Below are 13,499 nucleotides of genomic sequence, written 5' to 3'. Positions count from 1 at the left end.
AATTTTGTGTTCTACGGTTGACAGCTCAGGGAAACAGGGATTACTCTCCTCCAGGTTCAATATTGAGCTCGCTGACACCTGCATTGTCTGCTGTCAACACAACAACATAATTAGCCCCCGATGTCCAAAAATCACTTTTCACATGCTGCTACACTGATATATATGGTTTTATGTGAAAAAAATAACAATTTAGACTTTAAAAAGCTTTAAAAAACAGTGACGTGTAAGAGTCTGATGCCATGCAGCATCTCTCTCTTTCATCAAAGCATGTGCAACATAAATGTCCCCTTATGCCCTGGTGTTATCTGAGGGCTGCTTAAAGTCAAAGACAATGGAAAGGTCATATTTTAAGTGCGATGTGTGCAAGTAGTCAAGCCTGCTTCTAATCTAAAGTCACATCATATGTTTAACTGCCCCATCTACCCACAGGTCCCCTCTCTGAAGCTCTGTCACAAGCAATCAATTCTGATTAGCAATGTTAGCGACGGACGCAGGCAGCTCCTACCCACACACATGCATGCACACGCGCGCACACTCGAAACACACGCATACGCACAGACGAGCACAAGCCGAATGCCAGTGCCTTGGAGGAATTCATGCTGAGTGAAGTGGATAGCCGGGCTCCGGTCAGAGAGGAGATGCTGAGTGCCTCCAATCAGGGAGGAGCAGGAATGCCTGATTGACATTTACACCTCCTGACTCACATCCACATAACAACATACAGAATATGCTACTCTCCAAAAATATATGCAACATATATAACATATTCTACAAGATATGGTTACATAACCAACCCTCCCTGCACATGCATTCACACTTGACATGCAAAAAACTGAGTAATGCACTAGTTTTTTTTGGAAGAACAGAAGCTCGTAACATGATTGGAGGTTACACAGAGCACACCAGTGAACTGAATCATAATCTCTTGTGCCTAATTAGTGTGTAACAGATGCAGGAGGCTAATTTAAGGAATTATCTCAATTACTATTCTCCACTTCATGCAACTGCCCTTTGTTAAAAGAGGAAGAAAGGAGGTGCCATCTCAATAACTGTGCACATGTTTCATTTGGAAACAATGTGGTAAATGAATCAAATACAAAGATGCATTAGTAATTTTTAGATCATTTTGCAGCTTTGTTAATGAATTAGCTTTTTTAAAATTCAGCTGTGGGGTAACTTATAAGAAAAATTAAGAAAATAAAACATGTATATTTTTTATTTCTTAGGTACATTTTTTTTTTTACCAGGACGGTATGTCAAATACTCACTTTGATCTGACTTTGTAGGAGACGTGGGGCTTATCTTCTCGGTCGAGTTGTCACTCTCCTCATCCACGACGTAATCGAAATTCAAGATAAACATCATCACCACTCCCTCCTCATTTTTCACCGGGATGACGTGAATGTTACACTGAAAGTCAGAGCCTGAAAGACAAACAAAGTGTCAACGCCAAAAAGCTGAATCATTCATTATCCTATCCTCCTCCTGTCTTAATTTGACCTGAAACTTTAGAGAAATTTGTCAAAAGATGCTGTCACAATCAGTCAAATCATTGAAGAGAACATTTAATAAACAGGAATAAAAAAAAGGGGCTAACACCTCCCTCTGCTTTCGCATGAATGTTGGGGAAATCCGAGGAGAAGTTGATCCGATTTAAAGGTCAATGCCTGCATGTCAGAACAAATGAAATAGTTGAGGTAAAAATAAGTAAGCCCAGGGGTTAAATGTGCTTGTGTGCCCATATAGGAGTACCACGTGCATTTTAATGAGCAATACATAGCATGGAAATGAGTAAGCTTGCAGAGGTTGCACAAATATGATGCAAGAGCCTCAGTATGGTGCAGACAGCAGGCTTTAGTGGAATAGATCAAACAGGCAGGGCAGATTACAGCCAATTTAGAGGATTGCAATGCGCTCATAGGAATAATTACTCGAGCTGAGAATCGTGTGAGGCAGCAGAGCGGAAAACAATCCTTGATCTAAACTTAGGCTGGAGCCCCAGAGTATCCCGATTTCTCAACTGCACTCTCTGGTTATAGCTGTGTTAGTGAAAGCTATTAATGCCTGCGGGCACTTGTATCCAACAATAAAGGTTTTCTACTCACTGGGCCCTAAACAACAACACTTTAGGTGCTATATGTGAGGGTGATACATATCTGAAATTACTCCAGTTATAAGCATATTATCAGACACAAAACAACAATAAAGTTTCATAGAGTATATACCAAAAGAAGTCGCATTTGTCATCCGGCTAAATATCCAAATTCTGACTGTCCCTTTGTCACTCTCAGGCCTGTCTGTCTCTCTGTCTGTCTTGCTGTGCGGCTCCTCCTCACAGAGGACATTACCAGCGTTCGCTGTAATCTCCGCAGGGCTCACAGACACCCTGCCAGCAGCATTCATTAGCAGTAGACTTGCTGTCTGACTAAATATAACAAACGCGGTCTGCCTCAACATGCCAGAGTTCTGTTGGAAGGATTTCTGCATAAAATCTCCCAGAAGGATTGCTGTATTGTCACCACTGGGAATATGATAATGTGGTCTTAATACGAGAGGTGACATCCAAAAATGTACAGCATTCGAGAGCTAAGGAGAAGTTAGCGTGTGGATTATTGGAAATAACATACGCTTGTGTATGTTGATAATAAGACACATCACACCTATCTTTTCCTGTGTCATGGTCGCCTGGCACGGCTGTGTTTTAAGGTAGAAGAGGCGCGCTTGAGCCGGGGGACTGTGAGTCCTTCCTCCCACAGAAAATCCCCTTTTCATAAAAAGCACTTTTGTGCATTTCCCAGAAATCCTTCTGTTAATTCTACATTGTCCTTTCTATAAAAGGAAACAGTTTTGGTTCTGACTTTGATCTGTTTGATTTCACTGTAACTGCTCATTTTTCTGAGTGGAGGAAAAAACTGAGGGAGTGCTATTCAGTATCGACTTTTAATTATCTGATAAATCCTGCAGGAATTAGACTAGTTTGTGATGAAGCCTTAAAATCGACCTTAAAAAAATTACACTAATTGATGCAATTTTTTTTTTTTTTTTACCTTTTTTAAATACACTGGAGAGGAAATGAGGGAAGAAAGAAGGGAACGACTTGCAACAAAGTTCTCCAACTGGAATTAAACTTACTTTTGAGTCCAAGTTTTTTTAATTTAATGCAATGTGACAAATACCACACGTCTACTTTTTGCAAGAAAAATATGCAGATGACATTTTTTTAATCAAATCTTATAATTGTTTTGAATATTAAATGTATTTTACATAGACATAACTCAATTTTTCTACTGGGCCATTCCGATTACGACTCCAACGAGATAAGAAACGTATAGATTTTACAGTACATAGTAATAGCTCTTAAAGATCCCAATGCTATTAGAAATTAAGAGGTGTTAGCCGAGTAAGACGGCAACACATACGACTTCCCTGCCTGGGGTATCGTGTGCTGCATTAGCCTCATAAAGCGAGGCCGAGGTGATTTATTTATATGTAGAAATATAAAAGGAGAACTTGAGGTTTCAGCATTTCTCCTGTCAGTGTGGCGAAACAGATGCAGAGATCCCCTCTGCTGCATTCCTCTGTCTGGGGGGGTTAGAATGTTTTCTGAGTATAGCATAACTGGTGCATTAAATATTCATAGCTTAAGTTTACTGAATGCTTCATATAAATTAAGAATTGTTTTGGCTAACAGCATTAGGGTTTTATGTTCTACATAGTTGTGCGCTTACATATAAACATTCTCTTAACCGTATTTATCCTAACATGATATTCCAGACATTGAAAGCATCATATAACTGCTAACAGTAAATGCTATGAAAAATACATGTTTTAAGCTTATGTAAAAAAAGAGAAATAGGAGATATGAACTGGATATTCATATGAGTTCAATCAACAGAGATCTAGGGGAAATGATTTAGAACTTTTCTTCTGTGTACAGCCAATTCAGCAGAGATATTTCTGGGCTGGAGTTTCCCTCAGCAGATGGGGAAACAATGGTCATGCTTAAAGGCTAAACCATGGGGGTCCCCTCTCATCCAGTCTCCTGCTGAATGTCACCTCTACTGAAATGGATGAAAGAGAAGCTTCTTCACAAACAGAAAACAGCGCGGTTTTAAACTTGATCTAATAAAATGTTCTTATCACGGCTCTCAGCTTCATTTTGTAAACATTTTGTGTTTTTGCCTCACTTCTGCTGGACAAGAGGAACTTTTTGTGAATAAAACAGGGAGCTTCTTTCTTTCCTTTTTTTCCTTTTACTTATTATCAGTGGCTGTGAGCCATGTGATGAGCAGAGCTACGTGTGACCCCAAGGAAACAAGGGTGTTATTCATCATTTTATTGACTTTCAACTAAGGCCAAGAGCCAACCCAGATTGTGATTTTCTCCCGCTTTCTCTTACCTATATTCAACCAAATCTTATTAGTTTTATCCATGGGTAAAACTAATTGATACCAAGGTTGAAAATGAACCTAAACCAAATGTCATTCCATTAAAACCATACAAGCTAAACTTAAGATGTACAATATAAAAAAAACCATGGAAAAATCAAATTTTCTTGATCTGTGACGTTGCTCCCTGTTCACGGACAAATTGCCTTGGTAGACGTGATTTCTGAGCTTAAGTGTCATCATAACCAAAGCTTGTATAAGTCGGTCTGGTATTTTTTCATTAGGAAAAAAATAATTAAATTTTTATGTGACCTTTTTTACAAGTGTGTGCTCTACACGTGGGGCACATAATTATAACATGGGAAAAGCCTTAGGGTTGTTTGTCTGCAAAACAAAAACCAGTATAAAGTCAAATGTCATGCACTCTGATATAACATTCATAAATGGAGCTTTTTATATAGAGATACATTAGATATACATAGATGTATTACATGGCTGTGTTAAATACTTGATTCTCAATGGTTTATCACAGATTTCTGTGGTCTGCTATTTCTCTATAACAGACAGTTGTTGTGAAGAACAGACTATTGCTAGGGATGCAGCTCAAATCACATAATCTGTTGGACTAACTGTAATCATATCAATCTGCCAAAAAAGTCAGGTAAATCTGGCATCGGTCTGTTTACAGATGGAAAAAAGAAAAGAGACAAAAAACAGTGGACAGAAAGAAATAAAGGTAAAAAGACACAAACTGTAGCCTACAGAGATCTGCAAACAGTGACAGAAAGACAGAAAACCTAAATCAGGTGCTGCGCAGATTCCTGCGGTCTGGTTCACCTTGTCTTACTTCACCATCAATTGAAATGTTTCGATTTAAAGTTAGTAATGACAGCTAGGTTAGCTCATTTTAGTGTGAGTAAAAACAGCTAGCTTAGCTCATTTTAATGTGAGTAAAAACAGCTAGCTTAGCTCATTTGAATGTGAGTAATAACAGCTAGGTCAGCTCATTTTAATGCGAGTAAAAACAGCTAGCTTAGCTCATTTTAATGTGAGTAAAAACAGCTAGCTTAGCTCATTTGAATGTGAGTAATACCAGCTAGGTTAGCTCATTTGAATGTGAATAATAACAGCTAGGTCAGCTCATTTTAATGTGAGTAAAAACAGCTAGGTTAGCTCATTTTAATGTGAGTAAAAACAGCTAGGTTAGCTCATTTTAGTGTGAGTAAAAACAGCTAGCGTAGCTCATTTTAATGTAAGTAAAAACAGCTAGCGTAGCTCATTTTAATGTGAGTAAAAACAGCTAGCTTAGCTCATTTAAATGTAAGTAAAAACAGCTAGGTTAGCTCATTTTAATGTGAGTAAAAACAGCTAGCTTAGCTCAATTGAATGTGAGTAATACCAGCTAGGTCAGCTCATTTTAATGTGAGTAAAAACAGCTAGGTTAGCTCATTTTAATGTGAGTAAAAACAGCTAGCTTAGCTCAATTGAATGTGAGTAATAACAGCTAGGTTAGCTCATTTTAATGTGAGTAAAAACAGCTAGCTTAGCTCATTTTAATGTGAGGAAAAACAGCTAGCTTAGCTCAATTGAATGTGAGTAATACCAGCTAGGTTAGCTCATTTTAATGTGAGTAAAAACAGCTAGGTTAGCTCATTTTAATGTGAGTAAAAACAGCTAGCTTAGCTCAATTGAATGTGAGTAATACCAGCTAGGTCAGCTCATTTTAATGTGAGTAAAAACAGCTAGGTTAGCTCATTTTAATGTGAGTAAAAACAGCTAGCTTAGCTCAATTGAATGTGAGTAATAACAGCTAGGTTAGCTCATTTTAATGTGAGTAAAAACAGCTAGCTTAGCTCATTTTAATGTGAGGAAAAACAGCTAGCTTAGCTCAATTGAATGTGAGTAATACCAGCTAGGTTAGCTCATTTTAATGTGAGTAAAAACAGCTAGCTTAGCTCAATTGAATGTGAGTAATACCAGCTAGGTTAGCTCATTTTAATGTGAGTAAAAACAGCTAGCTTAGCTCAATTGAATGTGAGTAATACCAGCTAGGTTAGCTCATTTTAATGTGAGTAAAAACAGCTAGCTTAGCTCAATTGAATGTGAGTAATAACAGCTAGTTTAGCTCATTCTAAGTTGAGTAATAACAGCTAGTTTAGCTCATTTTAATGTGAGTAATACCAGCTAGGTTAGCTCATTTTAATGTGAGTAATAACAGCTAGGTTAGCTCATTTCAAGAAGGCTACAGAGTAAACTGTTGCTATGGACGCAGCTCTAACTGTGAGTGTAACAAACTATTCTTAAATGAAAAACAGAAATGTATAAAATAAAATACATTATCCTTTACAAAGCATCTTTATTGTTACCTTTTAGTATTTTCACCATTCATTATTGAAGTGTTCATGTTCATACATTCATATTTACCTTCTTTTTATTTGACTTCATATTTGAATTTCCTGCCAATAGCGTCAGTTTGGTAGTTTGACATGTGAAATGTCTGAGGGCTTTCAAGGTGAGACTGTCCGGAGCGTGTGTTAGCTCAATTTGTACAATCCTCGCTATAATGGCAGGCTGTTCATCTAAAATTCAGTGTAAACTTTTTTCTTTTTTCATAAAAAGACAACTACAATGGCTGCAGATTTTTTATAAACACATGAAAGTCTTAAACAATTGAAACGCCTGAAATGCGCTGCAAATGAAAAAAAAAAAAAAAAAAAGTGCTGCAAAAAGCCAAAACAAAGTAAAGTGATAGAACAATACATTACAGCCTATTGAACATATAGCCAAAATCTACATTAATATCAGAATCATGCATTAAACTAACTGTAAAACACTGTTAGCTCACAATCCAGCATAAAATCACGTGTCCAGGCGGCTTGAACTATTTTTAGTGTCCCTGTGTTCATCTTTCGTATTGTTACTCTGATGTTTTCTATGTGCTACATTTTTTTAATTGGCTAATGTGTTTTTTAACTCATTTGTTATATTTGTTTGCATCACTTTATTTGCCTGAACGTGACATATGTGTCTATGTTGAAATGGTTTCGTCCATTTTCATGTGTCGTCTTAAAGTCGAGGTGAAATGAAAAATGTCATTTCAATCCTTTTAGATCACATCCCCGGTAATATTGTGCATCTATTTGACAATATAGGCCAAAAAAAATACAGAAAATCTATTTCTTCGTATTCTTATATTAAAATTTGATCATTTTTTCTTCCTGTAAAAAAAAAAAAATCCCATGTGCTTACGTTAGCTAGAACCAACCAATTTCAACCAATCAATCTGCAACATTTAGCCGCAGAGCACCAAGAACGCTCGGTCAGTTAGCTAGCTACTGCGCTGTGGAGAACGTTTGTCTACGCCCACTTCTCAACAATCAAATCAAATCCCTCTGATGATATGTCCCGCCTGCACGTCCTGTTTCACTCGGAAATACGTCACGATACGGAAGCTAGATACTCTCCAAATGCCGTTTCAGCTCGACTTTAAGCTGCAGTGCTTTTAACTCTCTGCTAACCTACCTTGTACCATCTAGCAAGTTCTTTGGATTCCTCTGTCTCCTTTACGGTTACATTTGATGTGATTAATTTCTGGTAAATATGAACACAAATGAGCTGAAGTGTACATTTTATGTGTCTCTGATTACTGTTAACCATTTGGGTTTTAGGTTCTGTGTCTTTCCTCTGCAAAACTTAACCCAAAGTACTGTCCAATCATGGCCATAACTGCGAGACATAATTGGAAATGAATGGACACTTAGTGCTACAAACATTTACATAGAGTGTTTCCCTATGAGCCAAGAAATGTTATTTACACCTTCATGAATGAATGGACAGTGTATTAAGACGTGCTCCCTTTTCATGGTGGAAATTTCATTAACCGTAGATTCTATTTCCATCATCAATTATTAAAACATTGCTGCTTAATCAAGTGCTGCTTTGGACACTCGTACAACGATATACCAGTCGCACATAGTTGTGGCTAAATTGGAAGATGTCTTAAAGGTACATAAATATTAGACTGACTGGTATTTTTATTTATGTCGCAGTGCGAGTACAGCTACGTTTATATTTTTAATCTTATTTCAAAAAAGAGAGGCTATTCCTCATTTCAGCCCTGCCGTTCGATTTTGATGTATTGAGGCTTCATATTAATCTGCATAAGCTGATCTACTTTAGGGGGAAACATGAGTAATATTGTTGAGCACTGATTTTTATTTTTATATCTTCCTACCAGCGTGCTATCACACAAACCCAGCTTTAAACAGCACAGCCGCAGACTACTGCCTGGTAATAAGTCTTGTATAATGAAATCTGACATGTTTCTCGTTTAGGGCTATTCTGCTTAAGCCAATACGCAACGTTACTGGGGCGTAGCCAATCGGGACTAGGGCATGTGGGGAGAGGCCATGCAAGCTAACCCTTTGTTTCCAGTCCTTGGCCCTTGTGGCAATATCTCGCCTAAGTGCGGCTGCTGTGAGCCACGCAGCCTGGCCTAATTTCATCTTCAATCAGTGTCTCCAGAGCCATCAGGGATAACTAGCAAGCTCTGGCTTCGCCACTACATCTCATTTGTGTTTATGTTTATCAATTCATGATCTTTTTGCTCCGTGATCTTTTATTCCGTTTAATTTAGCACAAATGTTGGCAGATTAAATGCAATGGATGGTGAAAAATGTAAGTTAGTGTACAGTGAGTGATTAAGAGAAAAACACAGATGGTATGGAGAGAGAATATTAGATTACCACCTCCAGTATGAGCATCCCAGGAGATAAAAATAGCCTTTGGATGAGCATTCCTATCCAGTGCATCTGAGACCTGTATTGTCGTGGTGTTCAGAGCGATTTAATTATCTTACTTCATGTTGTGCATCCATTACTTAAATAAATATGCAAATCTTCTTGCTGGATTGAAGCCCCACTGTGCTGCTTTTAATTTGTAACAAGCTGATTTCTATCTAACGTATGAAACCTGATGAGCAAAGCTCTGTATGCGTTTCACCTCATACCGAGACACCAAAGAGGCCTGAGCGTTATGAAAAATGGATGTGCTCTTTAGGAGGGTGGTCATGCAAGTGTCCTGCAGCACACCTTGTGCACTGTAGCCCCCCCTGTGTCCCCTCTAAACCCCTCAGCGGGGGTACACGGCCTGTCAGTCCCCTCTGTGGGGAGTCACCTATGAAACCCTGCACCCACGCACACCACATGTCCCCGGATCATTCAGCACGGTTAGCTAAGCTGCTCGCTGTTATGTGGCCATTATCCATTTAACTTCTCTCGGCGCGGTGTCAGCTTCCTTTTGTTAAGACTCATTCAGGTACAAAGTATTATTACACCCCGCGGAATAGGATAGCTCTACAGAGCCATCAAGGGAAAGCATTTACCTCATTGATTATGTATCATCGCTGGTGGATGACTGCGCGTGTGGTATCTTCTCTCACAACCCGTGCCACAAAAAATTTGAACGAAAAATGCCCTTGTGCTAAAGGCCTCTCCTGTGCTCCCACGGTCCCCCATTGTTCCACCACTTTTAATATCTAAGCACACGCGTAAGCAGCTTAACTTTTTGCCTTTTCAGTGAAGAGAGCTGAAGCTTTGTTGCTCCCGATGTCACCCAACGTTCCTCTAATGCTGACCTTACTTTTTAAAGATTTTAACCTGTAGGTATTGATGGGCGAGAAAAAAATAAACAAGACTATGGCTCATTGCAATTCCTCAACTTACAGGCATGCCTGCAGGTCAAAACTCAACAAATATCTAGAGTTACTGCATCTCCTGTGTGGAAAAACAGAGAAATATAAAGATATTCTGGTGACATATCTTGTTTATTTTGTTCTTTTTTCTTCCCGTGTGCTGTCGAAGGAGGTTTAATGCAAAGGATTAACTGATTTGCATGAGGACTGATAACTTGAAATACAGTTAGGAGAGGAGACATGGAATACATCCACTTTTCACCCATCAGCTTCAATTTGCAGAGCGACTCGAATCAATATGGCCATCACTCTCAAGGATGCCATGAATCTTTCATTCCCCTATAGCAGTGTGAGCGCGTGGATTCTGTCCTCCATACCAGTTTAATGCATTTACTCTGTAAGCTGCTCATTCCCAGTCACTGCACTGTCAGCCTTGACATCTTTATTCATGAGCACACACGCTCACTGTAAATTCCTCTGAGGAGTATTAAGAGTTGTGTCTTGAAGCCGCGATGCACACCAGGGAGGATTGCGAAGAGACGGAGAGCGGAGATGATGTTGAAGGGGTTTCTGCGCCTCTCACTTTACACATTACAGGCACATGCGTGAGGAGCTGAAAAGAAGTTGCTTTTAAAATCCAGCTTGTCAAAACCCAAGCTGTTTTTTTTGCGCTCACAAAAAGACCCTCTAGTGTTTTGTGTAATTGTCTTCCAGTTTCTGGAGCAATCTGTTTAAGTGCTGAAGCAGCTGCCTCTTGATTTCTTCCTGATGAGCAAGAAAACAAAACAAAACAAAAAAAACAGTCGGCTCTGATGGCTGCTGATGGCAGATTAAAAATGTATCCATGACCTAGAATCTAATCAAACTCACAATTAAAAATTTAAGCTGTAGCTCCCTATGATTAAATAAAATATTACATTTCTTTTTTTTCCAGCTTAGACTCCGCGTATACTTTGTATACGTCCTGGAAGTTATCACAGAGTAAAGAATACGAGTTAAAAGCGACAATATCACAAAATGCTGTCCTTATCGGTGCAATCCCTTCCACAAAGTAAAATCATGCTCCATCACAGAAGTACTTTTGGATTGATCCTGCACAGCGATGTCATGTTGACCATAAAAAGCTCATGTGAGAGCATGGCAGGAGTCGGTCAATCCGGGGATTTACGCCACTGAGCGGTAACATCATATTAATTCCCTCTGACTCAGGATTGCTGTCTCTGCAGTGCACCATTCATACAAGCGCTGGGATCGGACAAAAATGAATGACAAACAAAAGTATGGCGATAAAAGCAGAGCAAAGCTGGAGCCGATCACATGTACAGGATAGTTATAGATTACTGGATTGGTCTACTGTCTTTTAAATCTGCTGTGCACTTTTTCTAGACATGACGGCATGGCAAAGATGAATCAGTGATGTTCAAATACGCAGTGAGAGCATCGTATTTGAAAGAGTAAAGCGGACGTTAAATCTTAAAGCTGTATTTCTATGTAAGAACCAAAACTATGAAATCATTTGGGCTGCCAAACTTATTATGTCACCCAGGCACACAATGCTGCGAATCACAGCAGGTGCCAAAAAGATGTTTCAATATGTTCTCATGTTGAGCTTGTGAATATTGTTTGCCACACTGTCTGTCATACCTCTACTGTAAGGCATACAATTGAATTATAGCATGCAATTTTCATAACACACCACCTGGTTGGAAAGTGTTTTAGTGTGTTAGATTTTGGAGTATCAGATGAATTTCAAATGAGCAAATGTGATTACGTGAAACATGTTTGAAAAAATGTTCTTTGCACTTTAGAATTATGTTTTATGAAAATGTCTTGATGTTTTAAACCCATGAATATGCACCATGTGATCACATGAGGAAAACATGGGACATATTCATGTTCCTTCTTGGTAAAGGATTACATCGAAAAAACATTTTTTTGTAAGGATGTTTTTGTTTTGCAGTGCTAGCACTCTCTTTTGAAATTTCTATCCCCAACACTTCTGATTTATGAGGACGATCAAGCTTCTCTCTATCTGTTGACTTTCACCAGGTACTTGAGTATTGCCAGCAGAAACCCACACAAAGGAGTTTTTTCAGAGCTGACTGCCCTTATTGTTTCCCTCTGACTCTGCTCCTTGAAACTGATGCTGCCTGGTCAGTAACAGACTGACAGGCCACACATCATGGAGTGGACACAGAGAGGACCAGTCGGTGCTTTCTCAGGAGCAAAGTACGTCACAAAAGACGCCTCTCCGCTTACGGGCACACTGTGACAGCCTCTCTCTCTCGTGCCAGGACACTTGGTGACTTACCATCCTTGCGGTAGTAGGTGATCTCCACCTTTCGCTCCTCGGACCCAACCACGGCCTGGGACACCTGGCTGATGGCCTCTTTGTCAGTCAGGTCCCCGTGGAGGAAGTCACAGGTGCACGGCTTCTGCATGATGTCTGATCTGGAGAAGCCGGTCATCTCGCAGAAACCATCGTTGCAGTATATGATTGCACAGTTCTCCACTCTTGCATTGGCTATGACAAATTTCCGGTCTGCAATGGAAAGAAAAAGTATACAGTGTGTACTGCATGCTGTGGTACATCTGACCTCAGGGTGCACCGCGGTCTTAGCTCACAAATAAAACCAAAAAGCAATGATGAGTTCACTGACACCTCTTACATTTTCACTGAAAAGTGCGAACAATTCTTGTTTTTTATGAAGATTTTTTTTTAATTTTGATAAAAACAAACAAACATAACAACTATTTACTGAGAAGATAAACTTCATTATTTTCATTCATAATTTCTGCCTTTTTTTTTGCAGTGTAAAAACAGTCACTTTGTAATATTCTCTTATCTGTTGTAAGCAAGAGTAGATGATAAAAACAATACTTACTCTGACCCTCGAATTTCCGAATAATAATTCCAAGGAATGTGTTTTGTGGCGCAACGTGACCTCTTCTAACAGGCATGTTTGGACACAGAATATCCCACGGTCTCCTCTAAAAGCGCCTTTTACAAGTAAATCCCGAAGTTACAGATGTTGGCTCGTTGTGCTGGTTCCTGTACCACAGACCATAGTCGACGCGAGCACTCTTTCCACTTTCGATGACCTTCCCACTTCCCACGAGGACTTCTTTAGCCCGCTTGTATGCCTGAACGTGTAAATGCCTCCTCGCCGAAACGCAGGGAATCGGGGAGGATTGCTTGAGTTAGATTCAGTTCGCAAAGCATTTCGCGTTGAGGATGGGCTCGATCCTGACGTCCTCTGTGGTGCTGTGTGGGGCGCGTGCAGCGGACAGTGGTTGATATGCCAAGGGGAGTGACGTTGCTCCCAGGGGGCTTAGTTCCCTCCACCTCCGGTAAGGATAAGTCCCTGCCTCGTGCTCAAAGAGACAGACCATTATCGGAATATTCGCTCCTTTTTAAT

At 39.5% G+C, this 13,499-nt stretch overlaps 1 pseudogene; it reads right to left on the bottom strand.

The window, feature by feature from the left end:
* The window catches only part of LOC138592620 (voltage-gated inwardly rectifying potassium channel KCNH7-like), a 43,207-nt pseudogene extending 30,166 nt beyond the window's left edge, over positions 1-13,041 (bottom strand).
* Between the last annotated feature and the right edge of the window lie 458 nt (positions 13,042-13,499).

The sequence above is a fragment of the Semicossyphus pulcher genome, unplaced genomic scaffold, assembly GCF_022749685.1.
Source record: "Semicossyphus pulcher isolate SPU_LCO1_2020_fin unplaced genomic scaffold, fSemPul1.0.p SCAF_15, whole genome shotgun sequence".
In the NCBI taxonomy this organism is placed as follows: domain Eukaryota; kingdom Metazoa; phylum Chordata; class Actinopteri; order Labriformes; family Labridae; genus Semicossyphus; species Semicossyphus pulcher.
Note: the sequence above shows the minus strand (reverse complement) of the source record. Positions and strands in the feature narration are given on the sequence as shown.